Below are 16,174 nucleotides of genomic sequence, written 5' to 3' on the forward strand. Positions count from 1 at the left end.
GGTAACGGGTTCAAGTAATGGCAGGCCTTCCCTCATTGAGGCATGCCTTGCCAGCAGGTCTTATCATTCAGCTACATGGTATTTGTTTAAATAATTAATACAGCTCTATCTTTCTCTTTCCGAAATGCAGAAGCTGTACATCTTAGCGAGAGTTGACCCTATTCTGTTAAACCCATCTGCTCCATTATACTAAAGAAGGATATTTCATATCTCAGACTATCTGTATGCAAGTGCAAAATCTTGCGTTTTCGCCCCACCGAAATTATAATTTTTATAACTAGACATTCCTCTTTTTTCGCCCTCAGCTGCCGGTGTTTGCAGGTGAACATTTAACAGCGGAGAACTGAAATTCGTCACTAAAATTGGTATCTTCATTTTGCATCTGATATAGACAATAGTCTGCAAATGCACATGAAAAATGCTGCCATTCTATGTCTTTGTTGTGTGCCTTCATTTCTGACTTCTGGCAACCCTAAGGCTAAGGCAACACTAGCCCACATCCAGGGCTAACTCTCATAGGGTTTTATTGGCAAGATTTTGCAACTGCCATCCTCTGAGGCTGAGAGAGTATGACTTGCCCAAGGTCCTCCAGTGGGTTTGCATGGCGGAGTGGGGATTCGAATCCCGGTCTCCAGAGTCATAGTCCAACACTCAAACCACTGCACCATGCTGGCTCCCAATTGAAAGGTATACTTTTAATTTTGCTAGGTGTTGATGTCACAACTATAGCCATTACATTCAGTGATATGCAGGACTCTGTTACTATAACCATTACTAAGGATTCTGTACAGCGTGGTATGGGAAGTCAGTGTATATCTGTGGGTGATGCCATGAGTTACTACACCAAGTGATGCCATTGGTCAGATGGGCATTTCTGTCTAGCAGGGACCGAACTAGATATCCCTTGGCCCAAGGTGACTAGATATCCCAGCCCCCAAGGAAGCCGAGACACCACAAAATGGAGGGCCCTCCAAGAAAAACGAGGCCAGTGTGACCCGATCGAAGCTAAAAAACACCCATACAAATAGTCAGCTCTCTTATCCACGGATTTTGTTATCCAGCGATTCAAGCGCCCACGGCTTGGAAACATTTTTAAAAAGAAGTCTACATTCCAAATAGCCAACCTGGATTTTTCCATTTGATTGAAGGGAATGCCATTCTATTTCATGGGACTTGAGCATCCACTGGTTTTGTTATCCAGGGATCCTGGAACCAAACCCCAATGGATAATAACAAGGAACCCACTGTATAAACCCAGGCTTCTCAAAATGGAGGACCTTTGGGAATCCCTCTTGGGCAGGAGCCTGACATGGAGGACACGTCCTGGGAAAGGAGGACGCCTGGGAGGACACTTGGAGCTTGGAAAAGAAAGGAGGGCACCTGGTCCCCTCTGCCTTCCTTGTTACCTTTGGGGAGGCTTTTCCAAAAGCACCCCTCTTGTGGGGTGCAAATGGGGGTGAAACCCGAATCAAATCCGGTGCATGGGTAGTTGGGGGTCTTGCCAGCCCACCCACCCTAAATATGTGGGCCACTCTTTGGCTCTGAATGGCAAGGAAAGGACCCAATGGCTGCCTTTCTTCAGCCTCGTGGCTTGGAGATGCTGTGTCTTTGTTGGCTGCTAGGCGGGGAGGAAGGGGAGGAGGAGGAGGAGGAGGAGGAGGAGAAGGGAGGATCGTGGAGGGAAAGAGGAGGAGGAGGAGAAGAAGGAGAAGAGGGAGTCTGCCCCCTTGCTGCCCTCCTGGCATCGCCCCGGCGCCACCTGTGATGCTGGAGAAACAAGGATGCGCGCATAAGGCGCCTTTGGAGCCCAAAGGAAAAAGGAGGCTGCCCAGGTAGGGGGGCATTTGGGTGGCGGGAGAGGGAAGAAGGGGGGCTTTGTGGTCTCCCCAGCCCCATGGCAGCTCTGCCCCTGCCCCTTGGGGCCTTGGCATGGAGGGAAAGGGTTGCCGATGCGGCAAGCCCTCCAATGCGCAAAGCAAAGGAGGCGCATGGAAGGATGGAGAGAGGGAGGGAAAGGATGGAGGGATGAATGGAGGGCTTGGAAGAACCCCCATATCTCCCTCCCTCCAGACACCCAGGACCTATAGTGGTGGAGCAAGGGGTCTAAAGGGTTGGAGGGTCCTCACCCTGGGCCCCAAGGAAGGAAGGGGATGGACTGGAAGCCCACCACTCCTGGCCCAAGAATGGCTCTGGTTGCCCACCTTAGCCTTTCTCTTCCCCATGGACAGATGGTTCTTGTTTCTTCTGCGTTTTTGGAGGGAGGGGGAGACCAAAGACATGGGGAGGTGGAAGAACAAATGGGGTCCCCCCCTCAACCCACCCTCCAAGGTACAAGGGAATGGGCAAGCAAAGGGATGGGAAGGATTTGGGCACCCCTCTGGCAGAGAAGCCCACCGGCATCTTTTCCCCTTCCTTGGCTTGAAAAAGAGGTATGTCTCTGTTCTGTGCCTTCAAGTCATTTCTGATTTGTGGAGACCCCTGTGGTGGTTTGTTTTCTTGGCAGGATTGGTTCAGGAGAGGGTTGCCATGGCCTTCCCCTGAGGCTGAGAGAGTGTGGCTTGCCCAGGGGCACCCAGTGGGTCTCACGGCCAGGTTGGGCATGGAAGCTTTGGTCTGTATGTTTGTAGGAGCGCAAAGAGTATTGCCATGCTGGTCTGTCAAACCGGGATGCGAATAGCTCTTTGTATGGATGTGTATCTGTCTCTGTGTGTGTATGCACATGTATGTATGTATATATTTGTGTGTGTACACACACACACACACACACACATATATATATTGAATAAATTTATCACAGTCAATGACTAATATAACACACAATACACACACACGTATATATATATATATATATATATACACACACATACATATAAATGTATGTATGTATACACACACACACACACACACACACGCAAAATAATACTAACAAGTGATTAGTTAATAAGGTTAGTGAGAATCTGTTGCCTGAGGCGCCCGCCTCACTCTCCCTGATTGTGATGATGATGAATGACAGAGAAAAGGATGATTTTTTGGTTTGTCTTCAGGGCTGTTTTCCTTGTATTTTGAAGAGGAAACCGATCAGATGTATTGATTGAGAGACAAGGCGGTTCCTTCGTTCCAGAGAGAGAGAGAACGGAGGTGGGATCTTCCACCTAGGAAGATTTTGTGTGACCTCACTCTTCTGATCCGCCCCAGCGGCGTGACGCTCTGCACATGTTCAGAGACCCTACTGTTGTGCCAAAGGCATGACATGCCCAAGAGCTGAGCTTCCCTGGGATATGGAGAAGAAAGGCTGGTGTCAAGGCCTGGTTCAAATGGAAGCTTTAGTTGTTAGCCTTCCATGCTTGTGTTCTCGGAAGCATTATTCTAGGCCTGGCCCAAGACACTGAGGTGCAAGATAAAATGGACCCCTCCACCACTGCAAATATGGTGGGCCCTTGGTATCCACTGGGGTTTGGCTCCAGGACCCTCATGGATCCCAAAATCCGTGGATGCTCAAGTCCCATGAAATACAATGGCATCGTAAAATGGTGTCCCTTATATAAAATGGCAAAATCAAGGCATGCTTTTGGGAATGTATGTATGAATGAGGTTAGGTATTAGCAACCTTGCTTCAGGGGTGTCTTGTTGATTCTTGCTTCAGCGTCCTTCAGTGTTGTCCACCACAGCAAGGGCCTTGTGAGGATGCAAAGTGTGCAACCTCACTACATTCCTCCCTTCCCCAAAATCTGACACCCGAGGCAACCGCCTCACTGTGCCTCATGAGAAGGCCAGCCCTGGGTTGGTGATCCTCTATTCCCCATCTTTGGCCTGTGTCTACCATTTTCCCCTTCCTGTTCTGCATCCCCAGCAAGGCTTCTCCCTGTATTCTGTCTTTGTGTCTCTGTGTATGACATATTCCTCATATTTAGTAATTTGTGAAGTTGTTGTGGTTGTTTTAGAACATAACATTGGAATGCAACTCTGGGGACCGGAATTCAAATCCTTGCTCACCCATGGAAACCCACTGGGTGACCTTAGGCAAGCCACACTCTCTCAGCCTCAGAGGATGGCCATGGCAGACCCTCCGCCGAAGAAATCTTTCCAAGAAAACCCCATGAAAGGTCGTTTCCGACTTAGGACATTTCCTCCAAATGTTCATGTATGAATTAGGGGATGATGATGATGATAATAATAATAATAATAACAGGTCTTTAGCTTTCTTTCTCTGACTCCCTCTCTTTGGCACCCCTCTCTCCCTTTCTTTCTCTCTCTCTCTCTCTGTGACACCCCTGGCTCTATCCCTTTCCCTTTCTCTGACCTCTGTCATCCTCTTCTCCTCCTCTGACATCCCTCTTCTCTCTCTGAACCCTTTCTCTCCCTGATTCCCCTCTCTTCTCTCTCTTTCTCTCTCTGAACCCCTCTTTCTGACACCCTTCTCCCCTTTGCTTTGGTACCCCTTCTGCTTCCGACTCTAACACCCCTTCTCTTCTCCCTTCTCTCTCTCTGTGAACCCCTCTTTCTGACAGCCCTTCTCTCTATCTCTCTGGCACCCCTTCTGTCTCCCCTTCTCCTTTCTTTCTCTCTGAACCCATTTTTCTGACACCCCTTTTGACACTCCCTTCTTCTTCCCTTCTCTCTGACCTCCTGTTCTCTCCCTCCACTCCTCTTTCCCCCCACTCCCTCTCTTTTCTCCAGCAACCTCCTGTGCAAAGAAGAATTACAAATTACTCTTGACAGAAGTCTGAACTGATCACTTTCAGAGGGCTTTTGAAAGCAGGCCAAGGGCTGCTTGTGTTTTCTAGGACTCCAGGTTGTCCACAACACACACACACACACACACAATACACACACCTCACTAGAGGTGCCTCGGAGCCAGCAGCCCTCTTGGCAAGGTGTCTTCCGCTCTTGTCTCCATCTTTAGCCACCCGTTCTCTCTTTTTTAATACAAGGAGAAACAGAGTGCCTTCTGGTGAACCAGAACATTGTGGAAGGCCATGTCAGCCCATATCTTGTCTCCGATCGTAGCTTTATTTAATATTTTGGATGTGGGTAAAGGGAGAGAAAAGGGGGGAAATGGAATCCACCTGGTCCTCCTGCACTAAAGGGCATTCTGTTGGAAAAATTGAACTTTTCAGCATTCACTCAAAGAAAATAGGTTGAAGGGGCGTTTATGGCAACGAAAGGAAGTGTGCTTTGCACATGTTAAAGAGCACTCCTTTTATGCCTTGCTGCCACAGATATGGGATTTACTGCAGAGATAAACCAACTGAACACCACTTTAACTGCCTCGATTCTATCCTACCTGGTGCAAACTTTGCGCAGGTGTCATCTTTCCAATACTGGGATGGACTGTAACTCCCAGTATCCCCCAGTCAGCACTCCTGGTTGCCTGGTCAGGGGATTCTGCAATCCAAAAAGGCCACATTTCCCAGCTCCGCTTTGTAGAAACAAATGGAGTAGGCCTTTCCTTCTGAAGCAAGGAGTGTTTGTTGAGAAATTTGTACTTTTCACCATCATTTTGGGGAGAAAAATAGGTTGAAAGGGATTGTTTATGCCGTGGTTGGGATCGAATTAATCCTTAACGGATAAAATGGGAATTGGATAGGAAGTCTGCTTTGCATATATTAAAAAACACTCTTCTTTTATCATTATTTTGTGTGTTCTGGGCCCTGGATAAAGAGCCGAACTACACCCAACCAGATGATGATGATGATGATGATGATGATGATGATGATGATGATAACAACAACAATAATTTCTTTCCCATCTCTCCTCAAGGCATGAGGCATACTTGCCATCAAATGTAAAATTATAAAACAGTATCCAAATGCTTTAGAAAACAAGGACAGTCCGCAGATGTTCAGGGCAGCTGCATGTTACACTTCCCAGTATCCCTTTCCTCCAGTTGAAATCCCATTTTAAGGTGCATTTTAATAAAGGCACTCTCCAAAGTGGAGCACATCCCAGTATTGAATTTTAGCAACAGGGAGGAGAGAGCAAATGCGTATGTTCTCTAGGGACAGCCGTTCCTCATTTCGTGGCCTAGAAGAAGCCTTATCTTCCTCCTCCATCCCCCAAACCTTTGTCTTTTGCCACTCAGCCCCACGCCAGCTGGTTCCTCATGGCTGGCAGACACCCCCAAGGGTGCCCAGGGACTACTATTGTCTTACTCCCTTGCAGCTGTCCACTACTCCGGCTTGCTTGGCTAGAGAATGAAAACCTCCCCCTTGTTTGCAACCAGCTGCGTTTTTTGGGAGAGGTTGACTTCTAGCAGGGAAGTCGGTGGCCAGGGCTCTTGGAGATTTCTCATACAGTCATAGAATTGGAAGAGACCCCAAGGGTCATCCAATCCAACCCCCTTCTGCCATGCAGGAATACAAAAGCAAAGGGTATTCCCAACAGATGGCCATCCAGCCTTTGGTTATAGGCCTCCAAAGAAGGAGACTCCATCACTCTCCAAGGCAGCGTCTTCCACTGTCAAACAGCTCTTACCATCAGGAAGGTCTTTCTAATATTGAGGTGGAATCTCTTTTCCTTTAGCTTGCATCCATTGCTCCATTGTGTCCTATTCTCTGGAGCAGCAGAATGCAAGCTTGCTCCAGCTTCAACATGACCATCCTTTCAAATACTTAAACAGGACGATCATATCACCTCTTAACCTTCTCTTCTCCAGGCTAAACATACCCAGCTCCCTAAGTCGCTCCTGATAGGATTTGATGTTTTCCAGACCTTTCCCCATTTCAGTCCTCCTCCTCTGGACACGTTCCAGCTTGTCCTTCTCAAATTGCGGTGCCCAGAAGTGGACACAGTATCCCAGGTGAGGTCTGACCAACGCAAAATAGAGTGGCGCTGGTGCTGCCCTCGATCCGAACATCGCTATTTGAGACACTTTTATTGGCAGAGTTGCCCTAACTTCTAGCATTGCTAGTAATTTCAGTCAAGCGTTTAGAAATGGTGTTCAGACGCGCAAAAGAAAGGGGCAGAGAGAGTGACCAAGGAAATGCGAACACAGCAAATATAAATGTGAACATAGTTTTTCTGTGGTGTTTTCGGGCTATGTTGCCATGTTCTAGAAGAGTTTATTATAAGCGTGAACACTTTTCGTGGTCTCACACTTGGCAAGGTTAGAAATTCGGAGACCGAAGGGATCCAAACAGGGTCCTTATTTGGAGAGGCAATGCTCCTCTCCTGTAGTTACGTCTCTGATGCACACCATTGTAACTGGAGATAGCCTAGGGCAGGTCCACATTCACAAGAGCGATTGTGACGCCACGATTTTGCACAAAGGTTCTAAAACACTGGAACTGCGTTGGGTTTATTTTTAAAGCCATGCTCCAACAAAACCATGGATTTGGTTTCGCACCGGTCAGCACCCAGTTGGGTCCTGGAGTCGAACGTTCATACTTTGTGGTGTGACTGTGTCTTGCTTCCTTGGCTTGTGCTTTTGTGTATTCCCCGACGGTTATTGGCTTTCAATCCCATCAGCCGAGGGATTAAGCCTTCATGGTATTAGCTGGGCAAGGAGGAGGGTATTTTGGAGGCTGAGGAGATTTGCTGACATTCTGGTATTTTGGCTTGGTTTGTGGGGTGCAGCGCATAAAATGAGCAGTTGATGTTGTTGTGCTTCTGCAAGTCATTTCCAACTTGGGGCAACCCTAAGGTGAACCCATTGCAGCGTATCCTTGGCAAAGTTGGTCCAGAATCGGTTTGCCATTGCTTTCTTCAGAAGCTAAGAGAGTGTGACTTGCTCAGGTCAACCCCTGCATCTGAGGAAGTAGACTTTAGTTTACAAAAGCTGCCAACTTCTTTCTTCTAGTTCGTCTCAAAGGTGCTACAAGATCTCTCTACAAGACTGAATAGGAATAGGGTTTTCCTACAGTCTCCCAAATCCTAGCATTGGAGCCATTTAAAACCTCAGTGGAGCATTTTGAAACACGGTTGAAGCATCTGAAGACAGGGCACTGACAAAGTGGCCAAGGCAATACAATGCTATAGAGATGGTGCCATAGAGGAACCATTAAGCTTTCAAAACTTGACCCTCAAGAATTTGCCCAGAATCTGGCTTTCTGCAAGATCAAAAGGGCTGATTTTTTTTTAAAAAAAATACATTTAAAATGAATCTAGGCATTATATTTTCAGGGAACAACACTTTTGTTGTCGCTTTCAAAAAATGTCCAGCGGTGTTTGCCTCCTTAGCTGGAATCCTTAAGAGTATAAGCTTCCTTTGGCGCTCGGTTGCTAAGAATAAACTGGTCAATTGGTCGGCGTAATCTCTGGATTAGCTACTCTTATGCGCTTGCGTTTGGCTCGGGGTCCCTATTGCCTGCCTACATCAGAGCGCATGGGAAAAGTTTATGGTCTTTGTGAAGTTGAAGGCTTTCATGGCTGGCATCCATAGTTGTTTTGTGGCTTTTTCGGGCTCTGTGGCCATGTTCTGGAAGAGTTTCTTCCTGACGTTTCGCCAACATCTGTGGCTGGCATCTTCAGAGAATGCTGGCATGGAAGTATATATACCCCACTCTTCCATGCCAGCGTTCTCTGAAGATGCCAGCCACAGATGTTGGCGAAACGTCAGGAATAAACTCTTCTAGAGCATGGTCACATAGTCCCAAACCCCCACAAAAAACCTAACAAACCATGGTTTGTCAATCACCCACAAACCACACTCAGAAACCTTAGTTTGTTGCTGGTTTACAAATCCTGGCTTGCTTAAACTATGGCTCGTTGTGACAACTGAACCTGTAACGGTTACTTGGTACGATAAAGCCAGAAATACTATGTGTTTACTACATGACAAGAAGCTGGCCATACTTGCTATGCTAACGTGGTTTGTTGCTTTAGTCACCCTGCAGAAGGACATGAATCATGGTCTATTTTCACTGTTTCTGTCCTGTTTCCCACCCACCCTTTTTGCCAGCCCTGGTTTCAAAGTAGGCAGGTGGAGAAGAAGACAACCCAAGGACAAGCCATGTTTAAACCATGGTTTAAAGAAGTCAGAGTTTAAACTCCAAACCAGCTCATCTGGCTCCATACTAGCAGCAGCTCTCTATTCTTTCAAACCAAGGTTTTCCCCGCAACATTACCTAGAGATGCCAAGGATTGAGCCTGGGGACTTTATGCATGCTGTGCAGGTGCTTTCCCACTAATATGCTTCCGCTATGCTACATCTTGCTATATATCCCATTACAACCCCTGCATCGATAGGGCCATGTATGTCTCCAGGCATAGGGGCCTTTGCTTTTGCAATATGTTTCTCTCTCTCTCTCTCTCTCTATATATATATATATATATATATATATATCCACTCTCTTCCAGGTCAGCATTCTCTGAAGATGCCAAAGCCACAGATGTTGGCGAAACTTCAGGAATAAACTCTTTTAGAGCATGGCCACGTAGCCCCAAAAGCCCACAAAAAACTACGTTTCTTTATTCCTTCCTCACATTAAAAGCCCATCTGGCCACTCTTAACCCATAGCATTTCTTGCCTGCGGTGGGGCATGAGCAACGCACAACGGAGAGAGTGAAAGCTTTTCTCAATGCGTTCCTTAGTGAGTGTAATACTGTCGCAGCTTTATGGCGCTGAGTGCCTTTGCCAAATTCCCCAGTGCCTTGGGTTCTGGTCTCAGCTGTTTCTTCATTGCCTCTCGCAGACACACACACAATCCAAAGCGTGCCGGATCTGCATCGATTCCATGCTTCCCTGGAGCGAAATCTGGAAGGCACCGTCACCTGAGCCCCCAGAAACTATGAGCCCGCTAGGCAAGCCGAGTGACCTGCTTTGTCCGCTTGACCCGAATTTGGCTCCGCAGCGGCCGTTGGGAACATGAGTCACCAGGAGCTGTGACCCAGATCTCCACATCAAGGGGCACTGGTTGGCAATGGCCATCTGCCCCGGTTGTCCCTTATGCTGGGAGATCCCAAGTGTCGGATATTTGGGGTGTATGGAAAATATACAAGCCCTGGTTAAAAACATAATAATATAAAAATGGGGATGTTGGCACCAATTTTAGGGATGATTCAATTGGTGAACATAATCCAGGTAGAATTTGGGTTGAATCTTTGTTGTTCACATGCATTTCGAATGTATCCAAAATGCCTTGAACGTGTTTCGAATACATCTGCGTCGTCGACTCCATCTTTATTTGATGGTTGGCACATGTCTGAACTCACAAAGATGGGCAGAAATGCGGTTCCATAATGTGAACAACAAACCCAGAATGCATGAGATTGTTTGCATAGTGGTGCTAAAAATTAAAAGCTGTGTATTCAATTGTGTGAATAACCTACATGAATAGATCCAGGATAAACCGGGATACAACTCTGCATGCCTTGGAACGTGTTTCGAATACATCCGCATTGTTGACTCCATCTTTATTCAAGCACTGGCACATGTGAGCACTTGCAAAGATGGGCATAGATACATTCCCATAGTGTGAACAACAAACCCGGAATGCATTGCTGGTCCACATAGTTGGGCTAAATAATGCCTGGATGAACCTTTGATTTAATATCTGGAACAAGATTTAGAGTGTGCCAGGATTTTGCATTGGAGGATAAGGAGTGAAACCAGAGAGAGGTGGAATAGAAAATATGAGTCTGGAGGGGAAAGCACCAGTCTGCTGTTTTGTAAGAGTCTTAAGAAAGCAGGAAAGAGGGCATTTAGCAGACTGCGGCTGAGCTACGTCAGAGGAACTTGGTTGGCATAGATGCCAAAGGCAGAAGGAAAATGGGCAAAGAGGTTGTGAAGGGAGCCAGGCCTTGGAGAAATGGGTTGTTTGAAGCTGGCAGATTTTGCCAACCTTATTTCTCCCCTCCTGGAAAAATAAGGCAGCCATTGGCATTATGTTCCAACAGGATTCAAAGTGGGTTGCGTCTGCCCAATGCAAGGAAGGATGCTGTTTGCAGCAAGGCATGCACCATTATTTGGATCCAGAGCTTGGAAGAGTTAGCTTTCGGACCGATGTTGTGCTTGGGTCCTTTCGAGTCGTTCCCGGCTTACGGCGACCCAAAGACAACATCATGCTTCATTTTTAAAATGAACGGACAGCTTAAAACGTGAATGCACTTTAGCTGATGGGGAAAAGACCTTGTGGTACTTTGAAAATGTGAATTAAGCCTTGTTTAATGCCTTTCCTCATCCAAGCGACTCCGAAGAAACACCATTTGCAGATACTCTGACCATTTCTCTGCGAGAACTTAGAATATTTATGGACGTTCCGTGACATCATAGTACTCTATGGAGTAACAGGCTTACAAGACCGAGAACGGACACAAAAAGAGCTGCGTTTCCTTCCCTTTATAGGTTATACTTTTAAAGTGTGTTGGGCCTTTGGGAGGGGTGTTAGTCGCACAAGGATAATACAACTGTTAGATCTGTTCACCTAATATTGTTCCGTTTCCCCCTCCGACTTAGTAATATAAGGCTCGGTATTTAAATATATTTACATATTTATACATATTTAAAGGTCTATGCAGAGATAAATGCCATTATGGTACTATTATGATGTATATACACATGCGTACATGTAGTAAGTAAGCTGCCTTGAGTCCCTGTACCAGAACAAAGGCAGGATATATACGCTAATAATAATAGCAATACAGTAATAATAATATTGTACACAATTATTGGACTATTATGATGTATGTTCACATGCTCACATGTAGTAAGTAAGCCGCCTTGAGTCCCTATACCGGGAGAAAGGCAGGATATAAAATAATAATAAACAGTAATATTGGAACAGTAATAATAATAGTAAAAGACTAACCACATCTCCTTGTAGAGAGATCTTGTAGCACCTTTGAGACTGATTGAAAGAAAGCAATTGGCAGCATGAGCTTTCCTAGACTTAGGTCTACTTCCTCAGGTGCAGTTGACTTAACTAGACTGCAATGTAGTCATGTTGCCAACTTCTTCCTTCCAGTGAGTCTCAAAGATGCTCCAAGATCATAGGATCCTAGAGTTGGAAGAGACCCCAAGGGCCTTTATCCAGTCCAACCCCATTATTCTGCCATGCAGGAACTCTCAATCAAAACATCCCCATTGACAGATGACCATTCAGCCCCTGCTTAAAGACCTCCAGGGATCTCCCTACATACTGATTCTACAGACAGACACAGCTATATCTTTGACTCACATCTCCTTTTTTGCTTTGTGCGTTGCAGGTCCTTGCATGAAGAACCGTCTCTGACGCAGGCATCCTGCGAGGGGGAATCGGACGCCTTGGCGGCGTGATGTTTTAGGAGCCGCAGGACCAGGCCGACGTTTTATGTGAGTGGATCAGACGCACCTTGAATTTGGCCAGATGCAAAAATATCCCAACCTTGCAAAGTCGGATAGGCAAAGAATGGGAACTGCTTGCCAAGCATCATATAGGGACCTGTGCAATGGTCAAGAGCTATAGCTCAGTGTAATGTAGTGGTTTAAGGACACTGGGAAACCAGGGTTCAAATCCTGGCTCTGCCATAACACTCATTATTATTATTATTATTAGCCACCTTTCTCCCAATATAGGAGCTCAAGGTGGCCTTGCTAAGCCTTGTTAAAACTGCAAACCCCATACGCTGGAGAGACGGCGTTTAAAATGGTGTCCAACTCTTCTTTGAGGACGGAGGCCATTTTTGCTGGGCCAGGCCTCCAGCATCCTGTTGCCACGGCAACCAAGCCAGATGGCCTTAATGGGATGCTCACCAGCCAAAACTCCCTTGAAACTGTGATGCGGCCTCTGAAGCCAGAGGTAATACGTAGCTGTCAGGACTAGTAGCCACTGATGGCTTCATCCTCTCTGAGAGTGACTAATCCCCTTTAAAGCTGTCAGAGTTGGCCTCCATCGCTACATCTTGGAATAGCCAGTTCCACGGATGGATGGATGGATGGATGGATGGGTGGATGGGTGGATGGGTGGATAGATGGATGGGGCTATATAACTGCGCAGTGTATGGAACAGATTTGCCATTATTTATTTATTTATTGTGGGTTTTTGGGACTATGGCGCCATGTTCTAGAAGAGTTTATTCCTGACGTTTCGCCCGCATCTGTGGTTGGCATCTTCAAAGGATGCTGGCATGGAGGAGAGTGGTGTATATATATATATATATATATATGTGTGTGTGTGTGTGTGTGTGTGTGTGTGCGCGCACACACACACACACACACACACTGTGTGACCCTATGTAGGAAGGAGTGATTTCCATGTTAATCTATGTATTCCCTACTCTCTTCCATGCCAGCATTCTCTGACGATGCCAAAGCCACAGATGCCGGCGAAACGTCAGCAATAAACTCTTCTAGAACATGGCCACATGGCTCGAAAAACCCACAAAAAACTATGGATGCCAGCCATGAAAGCCTTCGACTTCATATATTAATTTTTTTATTTATATCCTGCTCTTTTCCCAGAACTGGGACTCAGAGCGGCTTCCCAACATTAAAAAACAATACACTTGTCCCTCCATATTCGCTAGGGTTAGGGGCACAAGACCCCCGTGAATATGAGGACACAGCAATTAACAAAAACGCCATGTTTTTACCAGAGAGGACGCCTCTCTAGGAATCTCTAGGTCCTCCAGTGCAACTCTGTGGTCAATGTCTGACAGACACTGACCATTGAACCGTGCTGGAGGAGCTACAAAGGCCTAGTAGAGTGTCCTCTCTAGGAATAATCTCTAGGTCTTTCAGTGCCACTTTTAGTTAAAGGTGACCATAGAGTTTCACTAGAGGAGCTACAAAAGCCTAGTAGAGTATTCAAAATAGAAGTAAAACAATCAAAATAGAAGTAAAACCCTACCAAACGGCGTGCAATCTGAAAACAAAACAAAATTACAAAATTAATAATTATTATTATTATTATTATTATTATTATTATTATTATTTTATATTTCCCGCCTCTCCCTGCAGATCGAGGCGGGATTACATCCGATAAAAATAAAATGTCTCTTAAAATTATTCAACCCATATACTATGGGAAGAACACAATTAGGACGCAGTATCGGAGATTACAGTAAAATGGTGTCCCTTATATAAAATAGAAAAATAATCGAATCCCAGTGGATCCCGAGAGCCAATGTATTCTTGTATGCCTCTCATCTTTATCTTTATCTTCCCAACAACCCTGTGAGGTAGGTGAGGCTGAGAGAGTGCAAGTGGCCCAAGGTGACAATGTAAGATAGAGATATGGGTCTCCAAGGTCCAGTGCATTAACCACTGTGCAACACCATCTCCATAAGATTAGCCAGCTGGAACAGAAGCGAACCAGAGCCATTCTGTTGACGTATTTGGGGTGCAATGCATCAGTATGGCTGTGGTCCAAAAAGCTGTCCAGCGTTTTGAAGAAGAGCAGAGGAACTGTGGATGCAAAGCAGAGCCGGGGAAAAGCAGCGTCCGAAGAGCTGGCATTGCTTTCATCCAAGCATTGGAGGTGATAAATAAACATGCTACTCTGCATCTATCGGTAGCAAAGATATCCCCAAAGAAGAAAAGCCATGTCTGGAGGCCTTTCTGCTTCGAGGAAAGCGAGGCCTCCAGACATGGACCTTTATTTAGGGATATTTTTGCTAACAGTATTCCCTGTAGCTGGATGCGGAGTAACATTTTATTTAATGTATCGTCTCCCTCTGGTGCATTACCAATGTATGGTACCCAAGCCCTGGTTCATAGCCATGAGACAGAGATATAGGAACGCATAGTTCGGTGGGAGAAAAATTGCTCTGGATACAAAAAGGTGCCATGTTCAAATCCTGGCATCTCCAGGTACAAGGATCTGGTGCCAGGCAATGGGCAAACTCTGCCCATAAGAATATATTGGGTCCTTGTTATCCACCGTAATTTGGTTCCAGGACTCTCCATGGATACCAGAATCCATGCTCAGGTCCCATTAAAGACAATGCTGTAGTAAAAATGTTGTCCTTAACATAAAAAATAGCATGGCGAAGTGAAGTCGAAGGCTTTGACGGCCGGCACCCATAGTGTTTTGTTGGTTTTTCGGACCATGCGGCCGTGTTCTGGATGAGTTTGTTTCTGACATTTCGCCAGCATCTGTGGCTTTGGCATCTTCAGAGAATGCAGAGGATGCTAGAAACCGAAACAGTTGCTCAATGGAGATGCCCCGTTTTAAGGACAAAAGACCCATTTTGGGGGGCTGTGTATTCGCCATAAAGAAGCAGAGGATGGCGTAGTGCCATGAGCCCCTATATTGGGAGAAAGGTGGGATATAAGAAAATATAAGCATCTCTGTCTCTCGTCCCAAATCCTATGGAGAAGAAGTATCAAAATTTGGGGATGTTTAATTTAGAAAGAAAGAAAAAAGGCAAGGAGGCATCAATCTCAGCATTGGTACTGCCAATATGCCAGTATCTACCTCAATATTAGGTACTGCCAATGTGCCAGTGTCTGTATTATTGGCATCAGTAATACAGGCCTACCATTCCAATTTGCCTAAGGAAAAGATGGGGACTCTGTGGCCTTCCAGGTATTGTTATATACTGCAGCTCCCATCATTCTTTATCCTTGGCTGTGTCTGATGGGAGCTGCAGTGCAGCAATACATATTTCTCACGCGTGGTTTTAAGGATTAGCGACGCAAAGGTTTAAGGAAACGTGATCCTGGTTTCTAAGGGTGGCTACTGAAATGCAAACGCAAATGGATTTGTGACATACGCACACGCCGAAAGCCGCATTGTGTTTTGGGAACCGTCCCACATAATGTGCAGAGTTGTGTATGTTAGAGAGAGAATGGGAATGTGCAGCCTTTGGGGCCTGTCGGGCGCCACTGGAATCCCTCTGCATGCGGACGATGGCCACCATGTGCAGGATTTACACATTTTCCACATCGCTGCAGCCTCCCTCGTCGCCAACAGCTGATTGTACAACTTTTAGAAAGCATGCCCTCTCCAAAAAGCGTCCCAGAGCCTAGCTATCTGACAGCCAAACCAGCAAATGGCTCCCAAGTACCTTAAAACACAAGCATGCATAAGGAACATGAGAAATGACCAAGAAAAATATATACAAATTATATATGGAGTTGGACTGGATCAGGGCCCTTGAGATGCTGTCCAAGTCTATGATTCTGTGTTTTGGATGGATAGATAGATAGATAGATAGATAGATAGATAGATAGATAGATAGATCAATAGGTGGGTTCAGGCTGCCTCCACATTGCAGAAATAATGCAGTTTGACAGCACTTTAACTGCATTGCT

At 46.0% G+C, this 16,174-nt stretch overlaps 1 protein-coding gene across 2 annotated transcripts in view; it reads left to right on the forward strand.

Moving 5' to 3' along the window:
• The first annotated feature begins 1,720 nt into the window (after nucleotides 1-1,720).
• Nucleotides 1,721-16,174, forward strand: part of SPTBN2 (spectrin beta, non-erythrocytic 2) — a 56,629-nt gene continuing 42,175 nt past the window's right edge. For both annotated transcript variants that reach the window (XM_042439252.1, XM_042439249.1), the window contains exons 1-2: nucleotides 1,721-1,832; nucleotides 12,145-12,250. The gene's annotated coding sequence lies outside the window, so the exon portion shown is untranslated. The remainder of the gene's footprint in view (nucleotides 1,833-12,144; nucleotides 12,251-16,174) is intronic.

The sequence above is a fragment of the Sceloporus undulatus genome, chromosome 9 (assembly GCF_019175285.1).
Source record: "Sceloporus undulatus isolate JIND9_A2432 ecotype Alabama chromosome 9, SceUnd_v1.1, whole genome shotgun sequence".
Taxonomy (NCBI): domain Eukaryota; kingdom Metazoa; phylum Chordata; class Lepidosauria; order Squamata; family Phrynosomatidae; genus Sceloporus; species Sceloporus undulatus.